At 38.1% G+C, this 24,946-nt stretch overlaps 1 protein-coding gene across 1 annotated transcript in view; it reads right to left on the minus strand.

Annotated features, from left to right (window-relative positions):
* Positions 1-24,946, minus strand: part of SCMH1 (Scm polycomb group protein homolog 1) — a 197,443-nt gene that overhangs the window by 162,353 nt on the left and 10,144 nt on the right. Inside the window, 1 exon segment of the mRNA XM_075554608.1 lies at positions 6,256-6,336. The gene's annotated coding sequence lies outside the window, so the exon portion shown is untranslated.

The raw sequence follows: 24,946 nt of genomic DNA on the forward strand, positions 1-24,946 counted from the left end.
GGAAATTTTGTTTCAGGTTGTTAATAAATTCTCTTCCAGTCTTGATGCCCTACTCTTATTTACATGGTTCAGTTTATTAGAATATTTACTCATATACAGACTGAATAAGTAAGGTGACAAGATAGAATTCTGTTGCACACTTTTAAATCCAATTTACCCTTTTGTTCTGTTCCAACAACTGCCTCTTGATTGGTGTTAAGTTGTTATAGGTGCATAATTAAGTCTCCTAGAATTTCTGTTCTTTTAACATTATCCATAAATTGTTATTAGCTATGTAGTTAAATACCTTTTCCTAGTTTATAAACAAGCAAGCACTTATAGGAACTTTATCATTATTTTTTCGCCTCTAACCCTAGCTCTTTAACCTCTTAAACTATAAATTAGAGCAACAATATATGTGTTTTACGAACACCTCGTGACTATTTCTTAATAGAAAAAATAAATACATAAAAAGATTCACGCTCCCTAGAAGCGATTCCAGGTACATCCTTGGTGCCCAAAGGAACCACCCTTGGCTTCCCAAAGGAAAATCTTTTTAGGATTTTAGACTTTAAAACATCTCTAGACAATGCCCCTTGGTTGAACAAAGGAAGTCACTGTAGCGAAGGACATTCTTAATGCAGTAATGCAAATGACGTACACTTGGCTCTGCTCTCCTCTGCCTGATGCTCTGACATCACTAACGTCAGTACGTCTGTACTGCGCAAAGATAGCAAAAATTTTCATAACTTGGGGAACAAAAAACAAAACAGTATGATAAATGGTCAAGAATCAAAGTTGTCAAGGAGTTCATTCTATTTGGATCAAAAACCAACAGCCATTGTAACAGAAGTCAAGAAATCAAATGTGTTGCTTTGGGCATAATGGCTACAAAAACTTTTTTAAATCTTAAAAAGCAAACATATCATTTTGAGAAATAAGGTGAACATGATCGAAGCCATGGAATTTTCCATAGTTCAATCATTTCAAAATTGTTCAAACATTTCCAGAGTTCAATCTCTTCAATACTTTTTTTAATCATTTTATTGAGGGCTTAAACAACTCTCATTACAATCCATCAATCCATCCATTGTGTCAAGCACATTTACACATTTGTTGTCATCATCATTTTCAACCACTTCAAATGCACGTCACAATTGGACATTTACTAGAAAGACCAAAAAGAATCAATGTTTTTGAATTATAGTACTGGTGAAGAATACTGAAAGTATCATAAACTGCCAAAAGAACAAACAGAGTTGTCTTGGAAGAAATACACAGTCAGAATGATCCTTAGAGGCAAGAAAGGAGAGACTTCAACTAATGTACCTTAGACATGTAGTCAGGAGAAACCAATCCCTGGAGAAGGGCATCGTGCTTGGAAAAGTAAAGAGGCAGCAAAAAAAGAAGACTCGCGACAAGATGGATCGACACAGTGGCTGCAACAATGGACTCAAACAAGACCAACTGTGAGGATGGCACAGGACCATGCAGTGTTTCTTTCTGCTGTACCGAGGGTTGAAATGAGTCAAAGCAAATTCCATGGCACCTAACAACCACAACACGTTAATGGGGCAGGGTATAAACCATAGGATTACCTTTATCTTAAATCAATTCACTTGAGATATAGAAAGGAATAAGTAAGCAAGCATAGATCAAAAAGACTAACTCCAAGAAAAAGAGCTGGAAGCAAACGGGTCCAGGGATCACCGTGCCTCGAATCTCACAGACTCAAGGGAAGACTGATGCCAAGACACAAGAAGATCTCCTGCAGGAATATCAAGTCCAAAGAAAGAAGAGCCAATAGAGCAGCGGTTCTCAACCTGTGGGTTGTGACCCCATTTGGGAGTCAAACGACCCTCTCACAGGGGTTACCCAATTCATAACAGTAGCAAAATTACAGTTATGAAGTAGCAACAAAAATAATTTTATGGTTGGGGGGGTCACCACAATATGAGGAACTGTATTAAAGGGTCGCAGCATTAGGAAGGTTGAGAACCACTGCAATAGGGAAACTTTTCCCCTATGTTAGAATGGGAATAAAAGGAAAGTGGACCCACAGAGTGGGTTTTAATTAACAGGTTTTATTAGAGTTAATGACCTGCCCAGGTGTTTAGAATGGAATGAGAGTAAAGTGGGCAGGGTGAGGGGAAATTGGAAGACAGAGTAAAAGAGAGAATAACTGAAAGTCAGAAAGGGAGAGCTGGAGAGAAAAAGAGACAGAAGGACAGACATGTGCCATACCAGAAGGTGAAGAAAGAGAGAGAGAGAGCTACAGGTATTTCAGAGAGCCTGCAGGGCAAGAAGAACAGCAAGAGAGAGAATAAATGATGTTCTTCAGTATTTACCATATATACTCGAATATAAGCTGACCTGAGTATAAGCCGAGGTACCTAATTATTACCTGGGAAACCAGAATAACTGATTGACTCGAGTATAAGCCTAGGGTAGAAAATGCAGAAGCTATTGGTGAGTTTCAATAATCAAAACAAATGAAAATAAAATTACTAAAAATTGAGACATCAGTGGGGTAATGTATTTAAATATTTTTTAATAAAAAACAAATAAAAGGACAAGTCATTTAACATTAGTAAACCAGCACAGTAAGTGGAAAATAGGTTCAACAAAAACAATAAGGTATCAACAATAATACCTTAATAGTACTATTCCCTGAGCTCAATCAGCAACCAAGCTAAAATGTAAAGAGTTAAAATCCTTCAAAACTGGATTTCTCATCATCATCCATATCCCAATGGCGAGCTTCAGCTGGTGTGAGGTCATCATAGACGCTGTCCTCATTAAGATCGCCGTCATCACCATCACTGCTGTCATTTTCATACAAAGCGCAGTCTTCACTGCCAGCCATAGCATTACTAATACTACATTTCTGGAAGGCACATTGTACCATGTCTTCTGGAATGTCTTCCCAAGCATCTCGAACCCACTTTGCTATTAACTCTATGTCAGGCTTCATGAGATTTCCTCCTTTTGTTACTTGGGCTTGACCAGATGACATCCATTCATGCTACATCCTTTGCACACGGTCTTTAAAAGGCTTATCCAAAGATTCGTCGGAGGCTGCAGTACAGATGTAAGCCCATGTGGAATAACGGCTTAAGTAACTTTACTAGATTTGTCAATTTTTTAATGTCATCTGATAGGTGGACTCTGAACATATTCCAAGCAAGTAATGATGGCTTTTTCTTTAAGGCTGCTCCTGGTCGTCGGTTCCAAATTTCTTCCAGCCATTTTTTTTGTTCCGTCTTCATCCAACCTTTAACATGTGCACGCACAGTAATTCTTGGTAGGAAATTGATCTTTTTAGGCAAGGTCTTTCTTTTAAAAATAATGACAGGACACAGCTTAGTTCCATTAGCCAAACATGATAGAACTGTAAAGTGTTTTTTTAAATTTTCATTTCCTGTGGTTTTGAGAAAAATGTTTTTTTCTCCTAAACTTGCCACAGTTCTGTTGCTTGGAAGATCAAAGTCATGGCAGTTTCATCCATAATCCCAATATCGCCAGGTCATAGTTATAAATCCTTCTTTGTTTTATAATAAATGACTGGAATGACATAATTTTTTCTTCAAGGTCTTTTGGCAATTTCTGGGAAATCTTTGTTCTTTGTCTCAAACATACCAGTAGGCCAAACCTATTCATGAAGCAGGTACACCATCCTGCTGACGCAGCAAATTTTCAGTGCGTGGTGCTTTATATTTGTCATCCTTAGCCATTTGTAGAGCATATATTCAGATTCTCATGTGTGTTACGCAGTAACCATTTTGACGACACTCCATAAGCCATTTATGCAATTCACTCTCTAGAGCCCCATAAAAAGACGTTAAACCACGACGAGCTTTTTTAGCTTTTGGAATCTGTTCCAAGTCAGCCTTCATTTTCCGCCACTCCCTCACTTGCTTTTCGTCAACACAGAATTCCCTACTTGCAATACTGTTATTGTTCGCTTCTGCTCTTGACACAATCTTCATTTTGAAACCAGCCTCATATGACCAGCATTTTTGTTTTGGTTCAAGAGTATCCATTTCTAATAGGATAAAAAATAAAACTTTGCAAAAGAACTTTCATGGTAATTTCCCCCCACCCCCGCGACTGTGTTAGCAAGGATTTCTTTGTAAACAAATAGAGGAGGATTAAAGCTGGCTGGAAACTGCAGACAGTCTTACTATTGGACCCTTTACCTTATAGCTGGTACCCTGAACTCAGACTTCAAGTCTTTTACACTGGGAGAAAATAAATTTGTTTGTTAAAACAAAATAAAAAACCCAAAACTTTATTTACACTAATAGGCAATGAACAGGACTTAGCCTTAGGGTCACAGTTTATTCACCCTGAACCTAGATAAGTCCTTTCTTAATAACTTCACCTAGCTTGGATTTCACTATTCTACCTCAACCATGTACTAAATTAATTTATGTATATTTATGAGCTTTTGGTTATGTGTTGTGGTAAACAGTTCAATACCACCAGTTGCTTCTCAGGAAAAAGATGAGGCTGTCTTCTCCAATAAAGATTGCAGTCTTTAAAACCCACAAGGGCAGGTCTACTCTTTCTTGTAGGATGCCTATGAGTTGGAAATGGCTTGATGGCAGTGATGTAGTCATAAGCTTTGAAGGAATGTGAATATGTCTGTCTCCCATTTACATTCGTATAAATCTCCCATTTAGATTAGAGGTAAGATCTGGACCCTTTAAAGAGAGGGTTGAAGCTGTTATTCTTGTCATGAACCAAAATAAATCTAAGCCTAGCAGTGATATTCTAGACAGTGTGGGTGTGTGTTAAGGGCAAAAAGGCAAGTAAGCCCTAGTACATGCTCACAAAGAACGCAGAGGTTATTAGGAAAGTAACAGTTTATACACACATTCATGATATAATGTGAATTTTGCTAAAACAGAAATTTGCTTTCTAAAGTGTTCTGGGAAAATAGGAAGGAAGGATTAACTTTGCCTGGATATTTGAGAAAAACTACACAGAGGTGCTAAGATTTAGCTAAGACTGTCACAGGAAGAAAGAATAGGTATTCTATGCAAAGTGAATAAAGGACAAAGGTACTAAAATAAGGAAATGGTCTGCTCGTTTGGACAACAGTCAGCAGTTGGGAAGAAGTAAAAATAAGCTAGAGAGGAATAATAAGGCTTAGGTGAGATAAGGCTAAAATAATAGATAGGAAATAACTTGGGAAGGGCTTGTTCGCTATAACAATGCTATACTTATAACAGGGATCTGTAAGTAGCATTTATATAATCTGTTAATTTGAGTACTAAGAGTGAAGGGGTGAAGGGATTGGCTTGTCAATCAGGTCGCATCTTAATGACCTCATTTGGAGCAGCTAAGGAATAACTCGCTGGAGGCAGGAGACAGATAGACTCCATTGGAAACTCTCTACTGACAAGGCTCACTTCCTGTGAGACATTTCAGATGACAAGACACTTGGAGCTTCCCAAGTGCCCTGAGCTGAAAGAGCCATGTGAAGACCAGTGCCAGCACTGAGATGCTCACAACTCCACAAGACTTCCCACTCGCTGGCCTTGTAATCTTCCTGCAGTCAGCATCATTGCATGTATTTTGTAAGTCTGAAGAGGACTTTATAGATTGGTATCAAACATATGGGCTAATATCAGACTTATGGACTCAGTCTGGACTGGGCTAGGGTGTTTTCTCAATATTCAATTGCTCTTTCTTATACACATGAGTGTCCATGAATTTGTTTCTCTAGTCTACCCAGACTAACAAACTGGTATCACCACAAATTACTGTATGTTAGATATTTGATGTAAAAGTCTGATTTACCTAACCATATCTTACATCTATAAAGAACCTTTAAAATGTAAGAAATAGACTTTTATATACATCTAATGCTATACAGTTTACATATTTGCATGTCTAAATTCTGGTATTAATGGTGAATTTTTGATATAGTAAGGAGAAGATTTAAGGGCAAAAGATCTAGGGCTAAATCTTGCACTTAGTATATTATTTCAAAACTTTGATTAACTCTTTTAACCCTCCATTGTTTCTATAAAACAACAACAGTACCAGTGCCTATTTTATAAGGTTATTATGAAGACTATCAGATAATTATGTGAAGAGTACTTTATAAACTATAAAGAGCTATATAATGACATGCTGGATTTGTTCAAATTGCAGGGTAAATTAGAAATGGTGAGAGTCCTATATGCACTCTAACGTATTTTTATACAAATATTCAACATAGCCTAGTATAAGATGATTATTTCAAGTATAAATATAGGTTCTAACCTTTTTGAACATCTGGTTTTTGCATGATACCATCAGCTATACCAAACAGGCCATCATTCCTCCTTAATAAGATGGAGAAATCTAAAAGCAAAAGACAAAAAAAATTAGAAATGCAAACTGCTGTAGATCAAAGGAAGCATGCAGTGAAATTACGTCTTTATCAGAGGAAACCAGCAGGCCAGTCACTCAGACAAAGCTTCCCCTGGGCAGCAAATTGGTTAGGTTTCCAATTTCTAATTTACTTCCTTAAGCTTTATAAGTTCAGAACCCTGATTATTTTAAAAACTGAAAATATTATTGAGGACAGATTTATAAGTCATAAAATGTTTATACAATATAATGCTATTTATTAATTTACTATGAAAAATAAAACTATCATGTAAACTAAAATATTCATTGACACATGAACAGGACCATCTAACCTTAAAGGTTCATTTACAAAGAAATCCAGAAGACTTCCTGGACACTGGATCCAGAGCAAGGGGCGCCATCTGCCTCTTTCAGACACTGGCAATCTGTTTCTAGCAAAGGCTAGACTCTGCAGGCCATACAGTCTCTGTCACAACCTGGGCTCTGAACTAGTGCATCTCAGCTTAGTCATTTCCAATGTAGTAAAACCAAAATGGACCCAAATTTGTAAAAAAAGTCTGTGAACTGGGAAAAATAACCAGAATGGGAAGAGTACAGGTCTATGCCCTGCTAGAAACTTAATCTCCCTCTTAGAAAAATAGTGCAGTGTACATGTATAACAAGGGTCCTCAAACTTTTTAAACAGGGGACCAATTCACTATCCCTCAGACCCGTTGGAGGGCCGGACTATAGTTTAAAAAAACAACAAAAATGATGAACAAATTCTTATGCACACTGCACATCTTATTTTGAAGTAAAAAAACAAAATGGGGCAAAAACACCCGGCAGGCCGGATAAATGTCCTTGGCAGGTCACATGTGGCCTGTGGGCCATAGTTTGAGAACCCCTATTGTATAACAACCAAATCTCTTGACAGGCAGAGTTACAACCAGTGGCGATTTGCTCAAAGATGGCAGCTGACCACAAGGCTTTGAATGTGTGTCATTGTCCCCAGTCCTGGCAATAAACCAATCACCCATATCAAGCTCCCGAGTCTTCCACTCCAGGCTTTCATCCTGTAATTTCCCCCATTGTGATGTTATCATTCTTTTTTTACCCAAATTTTACAACTTCAGGTCTATTCTGGTTTCACTTCATCAGTCATACTAACTAGTTTGAACTGGTTTGAAGCCCTGGTTGCAACTTCGAAATTCCGCTGTTTTAGCATGAACAGAGCCCTAAACAACATGAGTATAGCCATGTTGCAACAAAACTTTAATTTCAACAACAGGCATGGATCGGGCTCACAGGCCATATAGTTTGCCATCCCTGATCTCACTGCATCAAGGTTGGGCAATCTCATGAAACCATGTCACAAGAGAAAAACAAAAAACATTACAACTTTCAAGAAATTAAGTCCTTGTGTTAAAACACAGCACTCCTTTTCAGGGGTGGTGGGGGGTGAGGAAGGGGTGTGTTGTGAATGTAACCTGCTATCAACAGTTTTTGTAACTTCCCATTTAGCTTGTTTCCAAGCTATCTACCTACTGATAAACATGCATTTGGGGATGCCGGGTGGGTGGGGAAACATGATGTTACTAGTTATATCATGTAATTAGATTAGCTTTAGTATGTGATTTCTGCATCTGTAAAATGGAAACAAAAGTGTCTAAACCAACAGTTCTCAACCTGTGGATTGTGACCCCTTTGGGGATTGAACAGCCCTTTGACAGGGGTCACCCGGTTCGTAACAGTAGCAAAATTACAGTCATGAAGTAGCAACAAAAAATAATTTTATGGTTGGGGGTCACCACAACATGAGGAACTGTATTAAAGGGTGACGGCATCAGGAAAGTTGAGAACCACTGCTTTAAACTATGAGATGGAATCTAATGGATGGCGCTGGGTTTGAGTTGAATTTTTTGTTTGGTTAGTTTGGTTTTTTTTTGCCTCAAAAAATTTGTAAAAGTTGAATGACATTCATTTTAATGAAAAGAATTAAAATGAATTAAATATCCATTTGGTAATTAAAATTGTCTAGCATATATAAGGGGTGCTTCCATACTAACTAACTTTTTTCTTCTTACATATCACTGATGAAGTCAGTCAGTTCTCTCTGTCTCTTGGCTCCATCTACATCTATATGATAATCTCTCTGTGGTTTAGGGGGCCTTGTAGTATTTCTAGGAGCTGGGGTGGCATAGTAGGTTATGCAGTGGGCTGCTAACTATAGGTCTGCTGTTCAAAACCACAAGTACTCCATAAAGATTCAGAGTCTTGGAAACCAAGAGTCAGCCTACTCTGTCCTACAAGATCACTATGAGTGTCTGGTTTTTCGGTTTGGTAGTGTTTCTACCAGAAATCTTCTCTCAAAGGGCCACTCTGAAAAACACCAAAAGCAAGTTTATTTTCTGCCTGCCTCACATACCAGAAGCCTCTCTACTATAAGATTCTACCCTTCCTGAGGGCAGACATTGTCATATGTTTCTTTGGTCTCTTCATATTGTCTAGGCATGCCTACCAGAATAAATAACTTTCTCAATATTTAAAGCAGATTTTTCAACAATCCTAAATTCTTTGTAACAGTATTCTAAAAAAAATTCTTAAGTACCATAAATACTCGAGTATCAGTTGAGCTGAATATCAGCTGAGGCACCTGCTTTTACCACAAAAACTGCATAAAATGTGCTGAAAAACTCAGCTTATACATGAGCACATAAGTTTATTTCTATACTTTTAGTACAGAAACAGGAAGATAAAAACAATAAGCACGATTCTTGTGATAGTTAAGGTTTATGGTGCCAACATGGCTGACAAACACATGTGGGATTAATTGAAGGGTGGAGATATTAATAGCTCAGTGAGCCTCGCCTTTCTAGTTCTTGTCTCTTGCTCTCTGATGATCAGACCAGTGTGCGGCTGCCTTAGCCAGTTCTCTGCTTCACCTGGCAAGGCTCACTTCCTGTGAGACATCCTGGAGGAGAAGCCACATGAACTTACCCTGTTGCAGCTCTGGATTCTGGAAAAGCCGCGTGGAGACCCCTGCCAGCGCTGATGCTTACAGTGCCACTGGATGCAAAGACTTTCTACCCACTGGCCTGTGATCCTCCTGCATTTGGCGTCATTGTGTGTTTTGTGAGCTTGAGGAGGATTTTGTAGATTGGTGTTGGACATATGGGCTAAGTCGGACTTATGGGCTTGGACTGGGCAGGGTTGGGATGCTTTCTAAATGTACACTTACCCTTTATATAAAACTCTCTTATATGAGTTTCTGTGGATTTATTTCTCTAATTTACCCAGACTAACACAGTTCTCTTTCAGTGATAGAAACACAAGAAAAGAATGAAAGGTGCAACAGTGACCATTTCAAGCCTTATAGTAAATATGGTTGTATTTGATGTATAAAAAAATTAAGACTAAGTCCAATATTCTATTATGAAAAAAAGCAAATAATGAAGTTAATATATCAGTCAAAATTTTGTTACCCCAAACTAAAAATCTCCATTTGGAAAGTAAAACATCACTGGATCATATAAAGATCAGAGAATAATATTGTGGTTGTTACATAATCTGTTGTCAACTTGAGACTATTACGAGTGAAAGGGTGGAGTTTAGCCTGACAATCTGGATGCAGTTTGATGACCTCATTTGGAGGCACTAAAGAGATAAATAGCTCACTGGAGGCAGGACATATACACTCTCTGCTTCGTCTTCCTACTGACAAGACACATGGAGCTACGCTGGAGACCTGAAGTTGAAGGAGTCATGTGGAGACCCCTGCCAGTGTTGAGATATTTCCACTGCCACTGGATCCACAAGACTTTCCACCCACTAGCCTGTGATCTTGCATTCAGCTTATCTGCATGTGTTGCATGAGTCTGAAGAGAAATTTGCATACTGGTATCAAACATATGAGCTAATATTGGACTTACGGACTTGATCTGGACTGGGATGGAATGTTTTCTCAATGTACATTTGCTCTTTTATATAAAACTCTTTCTTCTACACACACAAGTGTCTTTGAATTTGTTTCTCAAGTTAACCCAGACTAACACAAATATCAAGTCAAAATTCATGTTCCTGATTTAATCCTATATCACAGTGGTCAGATATTCAAGTTCACCTGGTCTGACTGACCTAAACACCTCCAACTGTACATCCATAATCATTAATATGACTTGGTATAAAACTAGAAACAGAAGACAGAACCATTATAAAACAGTTTTTAAAATTTTAAGTTAAAAGTAAAAGAAGGTAGGACAATTTTGTTAAGATAGACTTTCACATTGTTAACTTAAGGAACCATGATAGGAAAAGGGAGTCAACTATGTGCTAAATTCTGTCCTAGGCACTTTGCAAGCAACTTTTTATTAAAGCATCATATACAATACCAAAAAGTACATCAGCTGTAAGCATAAAGTTCAATGGACTTTTGTAATATAATCAATATCCAAACCAAGAAAACCGATCATGACTTATACCCAATTAGCTCCTTTGGTCCATCTCCCAGTCACTATTCCACCCAAGAGTAATCACTCTCTTGGCTTCTAACATTACAGATTAATTTTGCCTGTTTTGAACTTTATATATCTATCTATATATATATATAGTTACATAGCAGGTATTCCTTTATGTCCACTTCCTTTTCCTTCCATTCAATATTTTGTTTGTGAGATTAATTCATGGTATTCTTGTTAGACATTTTAAAAACCATTTTATTGGGGGCGCATACAATTCTTATCACAATTCATACATACATCAATTGTATAAAGCACATTTGTACATTCATTACCTTCATCATTCTCAAAACACTTGCTCTCCACATAAGCCCTTGGCATCAACTCATTTCCCCCCACCTCCCTCTCCGCTCCCTCATAAACCCTTGAAAAATTATAAATTATTATTTTGTCATATGTTACATTGTCCCATGTCTCCCTTCACCCACTTTTCTGTTGTCTGTCCTCCAGGGAGGAGGTTATATGTAGATCCTTATAATCGGTTCCCCCTCTCTTATCCCACCCTCCCCTCCATCCTCCTGGTATCGCCACCCTCATCACTGGTCCTGAAGGGATCACCCTATCTGTACCAGTGTACATCCTTTGGTCTGGCCAGATTTGCACGGTAGAATTGGGATCATGACGGTGGGTGGGGAGGAAGCATTTAGGAACTAGAGGAAAGTTGTATGTTTTATCATTGCTACACTGCACCCTGACTGGCTCATCTCCTCCCTGCGACCTTTTCGTAAGGGGATGTCCAGTTGCCTACAGATGGGCTTTGGGTCCCCACTCTACACTCCTCATTCGCAATAATATTATTTTTTGTTCTTTGATGCCTGATACCTCATCCCTCCAACACCTCATGATCACACAGGCTGGTGTGCTTTTTCCATGTGGGCTTTGTTGCTTCTGAGCTATATGGCCGCTTGTTACCTTCAAGCCTTTAAAACCCCAGATGCTGTATCTTTTGATAGTCAGGCACCATCAGCTTTCTTCACCACATTTACTCATGCACCCGCTTTGACTTCAGCGATTGTGTCGGGAAGGTGAGCATCATGGAATGCCAGTTTAATAGAACAAAGTATTCTTGCATTGAGGGAGTACGTGAGTGGAGGTCCAATGTCCATCTGCTACCTTAATACTAAACCTATAAATATATGCACATAGACCTATTTCCCCATCGTCATATATATATTTACATCTGTACATGCCTTAATTTAGACCTCTATAAATGCCCTTTGCCTCCTAGCTCTTTCCTCTATTTCCTTTTACTTTCCTCTTGTCCCACTATCACGCTGAGCCTTCATTTGGGTTACAGTAATTCCTCTCAGTTACATTACCCTTGATCACACCCTACCGGGGCTCCTACACCCTCCTCACCACCGATTTGGATTTCTTGTTGTTCCCTTGTCCCTGGGTTGTTAATATCACTACCCTCTGCCATGTCCCCCCAGAACTGTCATTCCCGCTTTTTCTCCTCCAGATTGTTCATCCAGCCAATCTTATTTAGACAGACCTATGGAGAAAATAACATGCACAAAAACAAGACAGAGCAAAGCCAAGCAACAAAAGAAAATAAAACAACAACAACAAAAAGCCAATGACAAAACCAAACCAATACAACAACAAAGAAAAGCTTGTAGTTAGTTCAAGGACTGTTATTTGGCTTTAGGAGTGTTTTCTGGTCGAGTCTGATGTGGTGCTAAAGACCAGGCCCCAAAGTCTACTTTTAGTATTCCCTGGGGACTCCGTTGCTGTTCCACTTGCTGTTCTGTTGCACGTTCTTAGTGTTTTGCTTCAGTGTGGTGGGATAAGATCAGGCGCAATTTCCACACTGTGTCTCCAGTGTTGTCTTCTGTAGGGGTATGGGTCATTAGGCATTTTTAAAAAATCTTTGTCACTTGAGTTAAAGTACCCAACAATTTGGTATAATTTTCATTTTGGTTTTTAAATAAAAATCTGAATTCTGAAGTTAGGAGGTTAATTAAAGCACCCAAGACCACACAGTTGCTAAGTGCGTGCTCTGTTTTGTCCCATTATGCCTGCCTAGTGTAGTTTTTTTTTGTTTGTTTAATCATTTTATTGGGGGCTTTTACAGCTTAGAATCCACTTTTTAAAAATAAAAAATGCAAGAGGAGACTCAGAATCAAGTCCAAATACAAAAGATCTTCATCTTCCATGAATAGGATTTCAAAGCTTAGATCAAGAAAAACTTGTGAAAAATGCCGATGTTTGTCGTTACACTTGGAAAGGATAGAAATGGGGATGTAGTGAAGAGAAAACTAACACTTATTGAGAACTTACTGTCAGCCTCTGCACTGAATATTTTCCATTGGCTGGTTTATGCGGAAAAAGGAGAGGAAGATAAAGACAGTCCAAGTTCTTGCTTGGAGAACAGTGTAACTCTAACAGGGGAAATGTTCTGAACTGGTGTGAGTAAGTGCTATATAGTTAAGATTTTAAAAGAATTTTATTGGGGCTCATCAACTCATCACAATCCATACATACATCAACTGTGCAAAGCACACTTATACATTCGTTGCCCTCATCATTCTCAAAGTTTGCTTTCCGCTTGGGTTCCTGGAATCAGCTCATTTTCCTTTTTTCCCTCCCTCGCCCTCATGAACCCTTAATAATTCATAAATTATTATTTTATTTTATCTTACACTGCCCGGTGTCTCCCTTCACCCACCTTTCTGTTGCCCATCCCCCAGAGAGGAAGTTATATGTAGATCCTTGTGATGGGTTCCCCCTTTCTACAGCCCCCCTCTCTCCTGGTATCATCGCCACTCTCACCTCTGGTCCTGAGGGATTCATCTGTCCTAGATTCCCTGTGTTTCCAGTTCCCATCTGTACTGCTGTGCATCCTCTGATCTAACCAGGTTTTCAACGTAGAATCGGGATCATGATTGTTGGGGGAGGAAGCATTTAAAAACCAGAGGAAGGTTGTGAGTTCTAGTGTAGTTTTTTAAAACAAGACAATCCCTTCCCTACACTACTCACTTCAAAAAGCTCATGGAAAAAATTCCATTATCTCTTAATTCCATTTTTCCCACAAATGTTTTAAAGCCCTCTCAAAAAATGTACAGAGGATTAGCAAGCATTTAAGTGCTGTGCAAATTATTAGTACAAGGATAGAGCTACCTAGGCCAGCAGCTCTCAAAGTTAACATGACTTGCAGACTTAAAAACGCATTTTTACAAGAAAACAGTTTTTCTTACAAGCTCTTTATTGTATAATTTTGGGCTAAACTACTAAAAATTCATGAAATACAACATATGGAGGACTTTGGTATAACCCAAAAAAATGCATGTTGGACATTCAATGTGAAGGTCTGATTTATTAATGCTATTTTATATCTAGAAAAGACTTTAGATATTTTTAGAATCTTTTACATAAACTATTTCTAACATTTATACAACTTGCATACTTACATGTCTACTAAATTCTTATAATAATGAATTTGATAACCTCTTTTATAAATACACAATATACATACACAAGGAGACAAAGGCAGGGGTTGGGCAGGGGGTGGGGAGACACAGACAACAAGATCTAGGTTATCAAGAAAAGGTTAAATTAGGTTCAGCAAACTAATTTTTTTAAGTGCAATTCATTTCAGAATCACTTCCAACTAAAATGGTTTTTTTTAAATAAAAATGTGTAATGGAACAAACCTGTAGCTCTCTGGAACGTTAAGCACCTAAGAATGACTTATTTCCCTGGGGTCCTCTAGAGTGAGGAGTTGAGCACACGTCACCCTCTACAGACAGGAGCCACTTAATAAAAGCTTTTCATAGTGACAAATGAAAGTCTGAGATCAGATTCATATGGCTTTGGGGACTGCTAAGAGACCATTAGCCCATTTACTTTTTTTTTTTTAATCAGTTAACAAGTAGACCTTTAACTATGTCTATGCTACAAAGTACTAGAGATTGCAAGATCAACCATATCCTAATAGTCTAACAGGATAGAATTGTGCACAGAAAACTATACCTCAGACATAGAATCCTGATCAGAGTAGATTAAGCCTTAAACTACTTGGGCTACTGAGGCAAGTACATAAACTCACTGAAACTTCTTGACACAGTACCAGCTATAAATTGTTCAAGTCCCTCCAAACTTCTTAACTGCCTATCTTAAAAAATGAGTTATGAATTCTTAGCATTATCTTTGTTGTTACATTGCCATAGGTGCCCTCAAGTTGGTTCTGAATCACCGCAGCCCAATGTACAACCGAACAAAACCCTACCTGATCCTACACCATCCTTATAATCATACCTGCTTGAGTCTATGTTGGCAGTCACTGCATCAATCCATCCTGTTGAGGGTTTTCCTCTTTTTCACTGATCCACGACGTTACCAAACATGAGCCTTCTCCAAAGGCTAGTCTCTACTGACAACCTATCCAAAGTGCATGAGAGAAAGTCTCCCCATCTTTGCCTCTAAGGAGCTTTCTAGTTGTACTTCTTCCAAGACTGATTTGTTTGTTCTTTGGGGAGTCGTGGTACTTTCAATATTCTTAACTAGCACCAGTACTCAAATACAATCATTCCTTTCCTGTCTTGTCTTATTTATTGTCCAGATTTCACACGCACAAGAAACAACTAAAAGTACTCTGGCTTGGGCCTCGGCGCACCTTAGTTCTCTAAGTGGTAGTTTTGTTCTTTAACACTTTAAGGAAGTATTTTGCAGCAGATTTTCCCAATTGCTTATCTATGGTACTGTATAAATCCTACACGGATTATAAACTTGGAGTGGAAAAAACAGTGCAACCATGGTGTCTCTGTACCATAAAAAAAAAAGAATATATGATCTGACTTGTTTATTCTGTCATTTAAAGTCACTTCCTTAGGGTTTCAGTGTTTTAACCTAAAAAAGTCAGGTTAGGACTACGGGTTTTCTTATAGTTTCTTCCCAGCAGGTTCTTTATTTACTACAAACTAGCTGTAAGCACATGTTTGTTCATCACCTACCTTTATAACTGTGAATTTATTTCTACTACAGAAATAGAATTTAACAAATGATAGCAGTTATCTTTCTCAAAGCAATTTGTGGTATTGCCTGACATCTGCTTCTGAGTGGAAAACTTGAGTCTACCTTATTCCTCATTATAAAAGAAGTTTCTAGTAAAATATGCCTAAACCTGAAACAGCAAAAAAAATCTCAGGAAGAGGCACTCTTCTCTAGAAAACTCACTTGGTAAAGATAGTAAGAAACAACTTTTGAAGTACCATATTCAGCTAAAGCATAACAATGATTTAAAAATAAAATAATTCAGAGGTGGGGCAGAATGAATACAATAAGCTTTCCAAACAGTTCCGTTAGAAGAGTGGTACCGTTTGCTCATACTGATTCATTATTTACTAAGAACCTTCTTCATGCTAATTTCTGAGAATAATGCCACTTAAATAAGAAAACCTTTATAGATAATCACAGAATCAGCAGGGGACAACAAGGATGGGAAGAAAAATCACATAAGCCCAGCTCCACTTCATAAAAGTTTATGGTTGCTTAGCATTTTTTAGTTTGCTTTTCCCTTTTTACTCCAGAAATTCAACTTCTAGAACACCAGGTGCCTGCCTTAACTGCTTCAGCTTCTGATCCAGCAATTCATTACTCGATTAAATCTAATTTTTTCTCACTTTAAATCTATGTGCTTCATTGGATGGGGATTGGTGGTAGGCTTTATTCAAAGAATAATTTTCTAAGTTAGTACTAGACCAGACAGGTTCATAAGCTTATTTCATGAAAATCATCGATAGATGTTTAACCTTTGTAATATTAGCATAGAACAGAGGCTAATCACCTGCACTCCCCCTCCCTGCACACTGAGACGTGTAGCTGAATAAAAGGCACTGATTTTCAGTATGGGGGTAGGATCAATGTAGTGGGAATGGTCCAGTAAACAGGGGTATTTTGAAGACTCCAGTGTTGGGTGTTTAATTTGGAAAGTTATTTCCCAGTCCATATGCTTCTCCAGAGAGCTGTCCTTCCCCTGATGCAGGGTCTGGAGCAGTGCTACTAAAAGATCTATCATTCCAGCCACACGTTTGATTTTACAGTTTTTGATGTTGTGTGCTGTCAAGTTGATTCCTGGCCCTCTCTTTTCTAATAGTCACATAGAAAAAGATTAAATAGGCAACAGGTGAAAAGAATTAGTAATGTATTTTATTAAAGTCAATATATTAAAGTCTTATCATTTCAGCATATAATTTTTATTAAAATATTAAAAAAATACCTTACCTTCTTTTTCATACTATATCTTTAAAATCTGAGATGTATTATATATAGAGAGAGATTCAGATGCTAAGTTTTCATAAAAATACTTGATCTGTACTTAAATTTCATAAAATTTAGAGTTGGAAAAGATGACTTGCATAATCAAGTTGTTCCAAATACACTAAAATTTTTCTAGCACCTGAAGTAATACCAATTTTTACTTGTAAGTGCAATAAAAATTAAATTAAAATTTGGTTCCTTAGTTACACTGACCAAATGGCTACCATATTAATCAACCCAGTTCTAGAGGAAATGAATCATAAAATGCAATACTTACTGCAGGGGTGCTCACATTTTTTCAGCATGCAAGCTACTTATAAAATGATCAGGTCAAAATGATCTACCAACTACAAAAATGCAAAACATATTTTTATTTATTTATTACATTTATTCATAAATGCATTGAGAATTCATTATGTGTACAATGTATGTTTATGTGGCTTCATAACCGCATGAGTCCATACTACACAACACAATACAATTAACCATGTAAATGTTTTGTCATTACCTGAGTTTACTCTGATGACTGCACTGAATAGAATGAGCCAGGGATGCATAATCCAGACAGTAGCTGCTGACAGCCAGCCTCAAGCACAAATGATCATCACTTATGGTGGAATGGTACTTAACGATCTTTATGTGGGAAAAGGCTGACTCACATATATAAGTAGAGCTGAATAACGCAGTCAAGGAGGTAGTACATTTTTCTCATGTTTGGGTACTTTCCCTCTGCGAGTAAGTTCCAGAACTGTTCATGCACTCTGGACTTCACCCGAATGCTGGCTTGTAGTATCAAAATCTTCCATTCTGTATGAAAGTGATACTTTTTGTCTTCTTTCTTGGTCCAGCTCCCCGGCTCATTTTAATACCCTTTCTTACATTTAAGAGAAGAAAAAAAAAACAACCAAGGTCTAAAAATTGGCGATAACTTAGCTTATCAGTTTTGCTGCACTTAGTGCAGTTGTTTGCACAAGCATTTAACACCTGTCCTAAGATTGCATCTGATTGGCTGTTCTGTATATTAATTAAGTGATGGGCCTGATGATAGGCTTACGTCTATTTTGTAATGCCATGCGATCTACCCACACTACATTTGTAATCGACCAGTAGATCGTGATTGACGTATTGAGCACCCCTGACTTACCATGTGCATTCAAGAGCCCTGCTGGTGCAGTGGGTGACTCGTTGGGCTACTAATGACAAGATCAGCAGTTCAAACACTCCAACCATTTTGAGAGAGAGAGATGAAGCTTTCTACTCCTATAAAGAGTTAGTCTTGGAACCCCACAGGGCCAGTTCTACTCTGCCTTATAGAGCCTCTGCGTCAGACTCAACAGCAGTGAGTATGAGAGTATATACCAAGCATTGTTCTAAGCACTTTATGGGTATTAAATTGTTAAATTCTCACAACCCCATAAAGTCAACCCCCACAACCCATTGCTGTTGAGTCAATGAGGCATTATTATTTACTATACGATAGTTAGGTCTCAGAAGAAAGACTGGGTTTTGAACTCTCATAAACAGACTCTGGAACCCACAGGGGGTTGTCACTATAAGTCAGCATTGATTTGATGGCAGTGAGTTTTGATAATTTGGTACCATAGACAGGGATTGCTACTCCCATAAAAAGTTAGTCTCAGAAACGCACAGGAATGGTTCCACCCTGTCCTATAGAGTCACTATGAGTCAAAACCAACTCCATGGCAGTGAGTTTTATTTGTATTATAATATAGTCAGGTTTTGTGCCAACTTGGCCAGGCCAGGATTCTTAGTGGCTTGGCATTTAATACCTAGTAATCCACCATGTGACCTAACACAGTTTAAACAACACCATAATGGGATCTGTCATGAGTAGTCACTCACTTGTAAAAAGATTAGAGTGGGATGCAATATCCTTACTCGAGGTCACAGCCTTGATGCAACTGAAAGAAAGTTTTTTGGGGGGGAGTTGTTTATTTCCTATAAAAGCAGATAATGCAAAAGAGTTTTGTTTGTTTGTTGGTAGGTCTGGGTCCTGCATCTGGCTCATCAATCTTTGGTTCTTTAGACTTGAGCCAATAGCCTGCCAAACTGCCTATCAATCCAGGAGCCATCATTGGCCTGCCATCTGACCTGCCAACTTAGATTCATTTCCCTCTGTACTCACAAGCCTGCCCTGTTAACCTTGGATTCACCTCTCTCGTCAGCCACCAAAGCTACTCAAATCAGGAGAAGCCTCCTGCTTAATTCACAGACTTGGAACCTGCCTGGACTCAGAGTATGCTACTTCTACATCTATGTGAACTATTTTCTTGATATAGATAAATAGATAGATAGATATAGAAAGACAGATATCACTAGTTTTGCATCTCTAGATAACCTAGCCTAAGACATATTATTATCTTCATTTTATTGATGAGGAAACCAATGAAGAGAGATCTCATAATCTGTCCATGGTTATATAGTAAATAGAACTTGGATTCAAAACAAGGTAATTTTTTATCATTGAGCTTGGGAGTTTCCCCAGAAATCTGTATGTTTTGTTATGATGTACACAGGGTCTCTCTGAATCAAAATCGACTCAATGGTACCTAAAAACAACAGGAGTAAATAAAGTTTTTGCCTGTGGTTGGAAGTTCTCAGCACTGACTGATATTCTCCATTATATTGTTCTTTCTAGATCATATGCTAATGAAACTAGTGAAATGTCACTCCATTTCCGGAAATCTTCTAATGATTATCTATGGTACTTAACATAAACCCATGTTTTAGAGTTGAACTACTCCATAGAGGTTCTAAGATTACAAATTTTGATGGAAGCAGACTGCCACATCTTTCTCCCCAAGTGCCTGGTATTTAAACTGCCAATAGCAGCCCAATGCTTAAACCACTGTGCCAACAAGACTATACAGATATGTGATTTAAAAGTAATGGTAAAATCTAGGTGGTTTTTATGAGGTTGCTGCTTGGCAAAACCCTTTAAATTTTGTTGTAGGTTTGAAATTTTTCACAAATTTAACAAAAACTTAAAATATTTCAATGAAGTTGCTATCTCAAAGCTCAACAATGAGCAATAGAGAGTAGCCTGGAGCAAAGAGACTGAAGTAAAGAGTAAACATTGATTTCCAGTAGTGGCTTTTATGTATAAGACCGTTCCATCACAACAATCTTAAAGTTGGATGTTGTTATGCCTGTTGTACATCTCTGGGTGGTGCAAATGGTCTACACTCAACTACTAACCCAAAGGTTGGTACCATCCAGTGGTACAGTGGAAGAAAGCATGGTAACCTGCTGCTGTAAAAACTACAACCAAGACAATCCCACAGAGCATTCTATTCTGTAACAAATGGGGTCACTGTGAGTTAGAATCAATTAGACAGCAACGGGTTATCTCCCTTTTACACAGACACGCACACACAGTAGGCTCAGAAAGTAACCTAACCAAATTACTTGGATGTCAATGAATATTAAGTAGTAAGCCTGATCAAGTCTGGGATCAAAATGTGTACCAACCAAAGCCAAATTCACTGCAATCAAGTCAATTCTGACTCATAGTTACCCTATAGGACAAAAGAGAGCTGCCCCTGTGGGTTTCTGAAACTACAGCTCTTATGGTAGTAGACAGCCTCTTCTGCAGAGCAGTTGGTGCTTTTGAACGACTGACCTTGTAATTAGCAGTCCAACATGTAACCACCATGACACCAGGACTCCTTCAAAATGTGTATACACAGGCTAAAAACACATACATACTAACAAAACAACCCAGCTGAAATCTATATCTAACATGTATTTTCCATAGGCTTCAGAAGAGTGATTCAGCTTCAGTTGTAGAGAGGCTTTAACTAATGAGAATAATCTGAAATATATTTTGCAATATAAAACAACTCTTCACATATTACACAAAATATAAACAACTTTTAGTTTCAATGTCCTTTGTACTTTTCAGTTTCTGATTCATATATTGTCCTATGAGCATTACAGTTATTTGTAGACATCTTTCACAGTTCTTTTAACACCATAACTCTTTAAGTTAGAAACCTGATCTGATTAATTTCTATATTTGTTGCAACACAGCATCTTGAACAGTAGGTACTTTTAAAAAAGTGGGTGGTTAATAAGTGTTTACTTAAAGAAAGAATGTTAAGATTAAAGAAGTGCAAGGTGGCTGGAAAAACTACTTACATACATTATTCCTATTAAGCAATGGAAGATATGAATGCAGAGTAAAATCTGCAGCTACTTCTCTGCTAAATAGTTCAATTCTTGATCTAGGGTTCCAGCCTTTTTATCACTAACTCAAAAAAAGATTACTAAGCCTGATTCTCCAATTAAGAGTCTTGCAAGTTTTCCAGTTGCAGGAAAGGAAAAAAATTACCTATCTTAATTTTTTAATGCTTAGAAAATTCTGAAATATGAACCTTAATGTAAGTAGAACATGTTTTAAGCTTTCTGATTTATTTTGTGGGGGCAGAGTAGTAAAAGTAAAAATGATTGACATTACCTTGTATGAAATACCTAAAACAAGAACAGAAGTTGAAACATATCACCAGTTAATGTTTATATTAAGCTCTTCCCTGTGTATGTTATTTCACTTGATTTATCACAACCCTCAACAAGAGATGAACATGATTCTATTTCACCAATGAAGAAACTTCAAAAAGGGTTGTTCAGAGAGTTATGTATTTGAAACAATTTAGGAGTCAGACCTAGTGGCACTGTAAAATAAGCACTGGGCTGCTAACTTCAAGATAAGCAGTTCAAACCCACCAGTTCCAAAAAAGGAAGGTGAGACTATCTGCTCCTGAAAAGATTTACCATCATGGAGATCCTATATAGGGTTACTATGGCTGCCAACCCAAGTACCTCTTTCTAATTAAATTTTGCTCATGTTGCTTCTCTGCCCCCATGCAACTTCCAGGATGAAGTCCACTAAAGTCCTTAGCATAAGATGAAAAGCCCTTTAAAAACATAAATCTTTTAAGATTTGACCCCTGACCACTTCCCTAGGTTTGTCTACTATCCATCTCCTCCTTTTTACCCTTTCTCCCCAAATTACTCCATAAGATCTGCAATCAGGCCATTTCCCACTATACTCCTACATTCAATATATCAACTCATCCTTCTAAATGTAACCCAGAAATCAGTGAGAGCCCTCTTTTCTCCAGATAACCATTCCCCCTTTTATGCTACATGTGTATCTGGCTCATACTTATGGCGTTAAAACACTGTATTATGATTATTTGTTTAAATATCATTTCCCCCTTATTTGATAGTGAAACCCTGAAAGATGTTGTATTCCTCTTTACACTCCTAGGGTCTAATATACTGCCTGGCAGCAACAGTAGGCATCAGATGCATGCTTGTTGGACTGAACTCAAATACACTCAGAAGGTACCAAGGATTGAGGCTCTACAAAGCATAAATGTTTCGAAGGAAAAGAAAAAAAGGTGGGGGTGGATTGGAGAGGGAGGGAAAGGCTTAAGCCCTTAAAATGGACTGTATACAACAATGGTGGTTCCCCTGAAGGACCCTGCTAGTACTCCGTGCCCCAGCTGGGCCTCCAGAAGGTTCATTACTTTTATATTACCACTGTGGCACTTTATTAATGAGCTCAGTGCAAGCAAAACAAATTGGAATGACAGCCCTGGCAACTAACCGCTCTTCTTTATCACTTATCTAGTCTGTTAGTGCTATAGATGTACCTTTTCCAATGCAAAACAGTAGTTACATTGTATTTTCTAAGACACATGCAAGTACTATGATTGGTACTAAGAGGACTTTTTAAAATGTAAGTATAGGTCTTCATTAACCTTCATAGGGAAAGAATGTGTTCTCTGAAAAATAACTGAAAACCTAAAACCACAGATGTCCATTAGAAGTAATGGTAAAGAGCTCATTATGTAATACATCACCTAAGGGTCAATTGCCTGTCTTAGGGCTAATTGAAGTGCCACTGGGGCTTTTCTAGCTTCATCCTGACAGCAGCAAGAGTTACAAGAGTGTGCAGGAGAGGGAAACAAGAGCCCGTTTCAGACATTATGGCAGAAGGGAGGTCTGTCAAACTAAAAATCACTATCCGTAGGGGATTTGAAGGCCTTTGATTCCACGGCTTCTGAAGGCCAGAGCAGTCCTGCAATGATTTAAGGCTGTTCTCCCGAGATAATACAAAACCCTCAAACCAAACCCATTGTCATCAAGTCAATTCTAACTCACTGCAATCCTATAGGACCTAGGGTTGCCCCATGGGGTCTCCCAGGCTGTAATCTTTACTAAAGCAGACTGCTACATCTTTCTCCCAGAGGGGCTGATGGGTTTAAATCGATGACCTTTTGGTTATCAGTTGAGCACTTAACCACTAAGCCATGAGGGGTCCTTAATATTAAGTCAAACCAAATAAATTTATTTGATAGTGCAGCTAGATACAAATAAGGTTGGGGAAACAGACCCAGGACAGAGCGGGATCGATGACCGAAACCCTACGATGTACTCACTACTTCACAAGGACCACTATAGTCACCTTAATGCGAATACACTGGAATGGGTTACCCAATAAGCAGGGTAAGCAGTTGTCCTAAGAAAAGGCCTTTTGATTTCAAGCAGACAGGACATAAGGAAATGCAGGAGCCACAGTTGAGGGAACTGGCAGAGTAAATGAAAGCAGTGCTAGCACCAGTGTGTGAGAATGTGCCAGCCAAAAATAAAATGCACACAAATCAAAAGGGCATCCAGGAGTAAGACTGCTTTCTGATTGCTAAACTTTCTTTTATGACATCTTTCTGTCATTTATAATTATAGGACTTGTTACAACACAAATACTAAAATTGAAGTATGAGCTCTTTTAAGTAAAATTGGTAAAAGTTAAATTTTGTGGTACGAGATCAACAGAATTTTACATTGATTGTTGAAACAATTAAGTTCACTGGTTCATTTTCTTTGTTGTAGAATATGCAGGAGATTCTGTCTGCAGAAAATGTGGTCTATAGTACAAATCTTAATAACCTATATCCACTAAAAAGGTTATAATCCAGTTCATCTCATTCTGCTAAAATGACATATGCCACTTTTTCATTCAGTGTTTAGTATCATAGTTGCATTTAAAAAGCAGTTATCAGGGATAGCTAAGACACGCACATATATACATAAATATATGCTGCTGCTTTTGCTGTTGTTCTTGCTGTTGTTGGGTGCCAGTGAGTTGGCTCTGACTCATAGTGACCCACGTAAAGCAGAACAAAATAATGCCTGGTCCTGCACTATTGTCATAATCATTGATTGCTATCCTAGAGTTCATTATTGCAGCCACTGTCTCAATCCATCTCACTGAAGGGCATCATGTTCAGAAAAGTAGAGAATCCACAAACAATAAAAACTCTCAATGAGATGGATTGACATAGATACACGCACATACAAACATGCATACATAGATGAGGGTAAGTCAAAAAGAATTGCTACCAGGGTTTGGGTTCATACATGCACAGGTTTATTCCAAACAAAACGTGTTGAAACATTTCTCTGTAGCTAGTGTATGACCACAGACAAGTTTTCTCAATAATAAATGTCTTTGTCTCTTGAATGTAGTGTAGTAATTGGGTCTTGTGTCAACTTGGCTAAGCCAGAATTCTCAGTTGTTTGGCAGTTAGGGCCTGGTAAGCCCTGAGTGGCATAGTGGTTATGCTTGGACTACTAAACACAAGGTCAACAGTTTGAAACTACCAGCTGTTCCAAGGGAGAAAGATAAGGCTTTATACTCCTGTAAAGAATTAACCCACCTGGGGCAGTTCTATTTTGTCCTCTAGGGTTACTATGAATTAGAATTAATTTGATGACACAAAGTTGGAATTTTGTTTTTCATCCTCCATGATATG

This window comes from Tenrec ecaudatus, chromosome 1, assembly GCF_050624435.1.
Source record: "Tenrec ecaudatus isolate mTenEca1 chromosome 1, mTenEca1.hap1, whole genome shotgun sequence".
NCBI classification, from domain to species: Eukaryota; Metazoa; Chordata; class Mammalia; order Afrosoricida; family Tenrecidae; genus Tenrec; species Tenrec ecaudatus.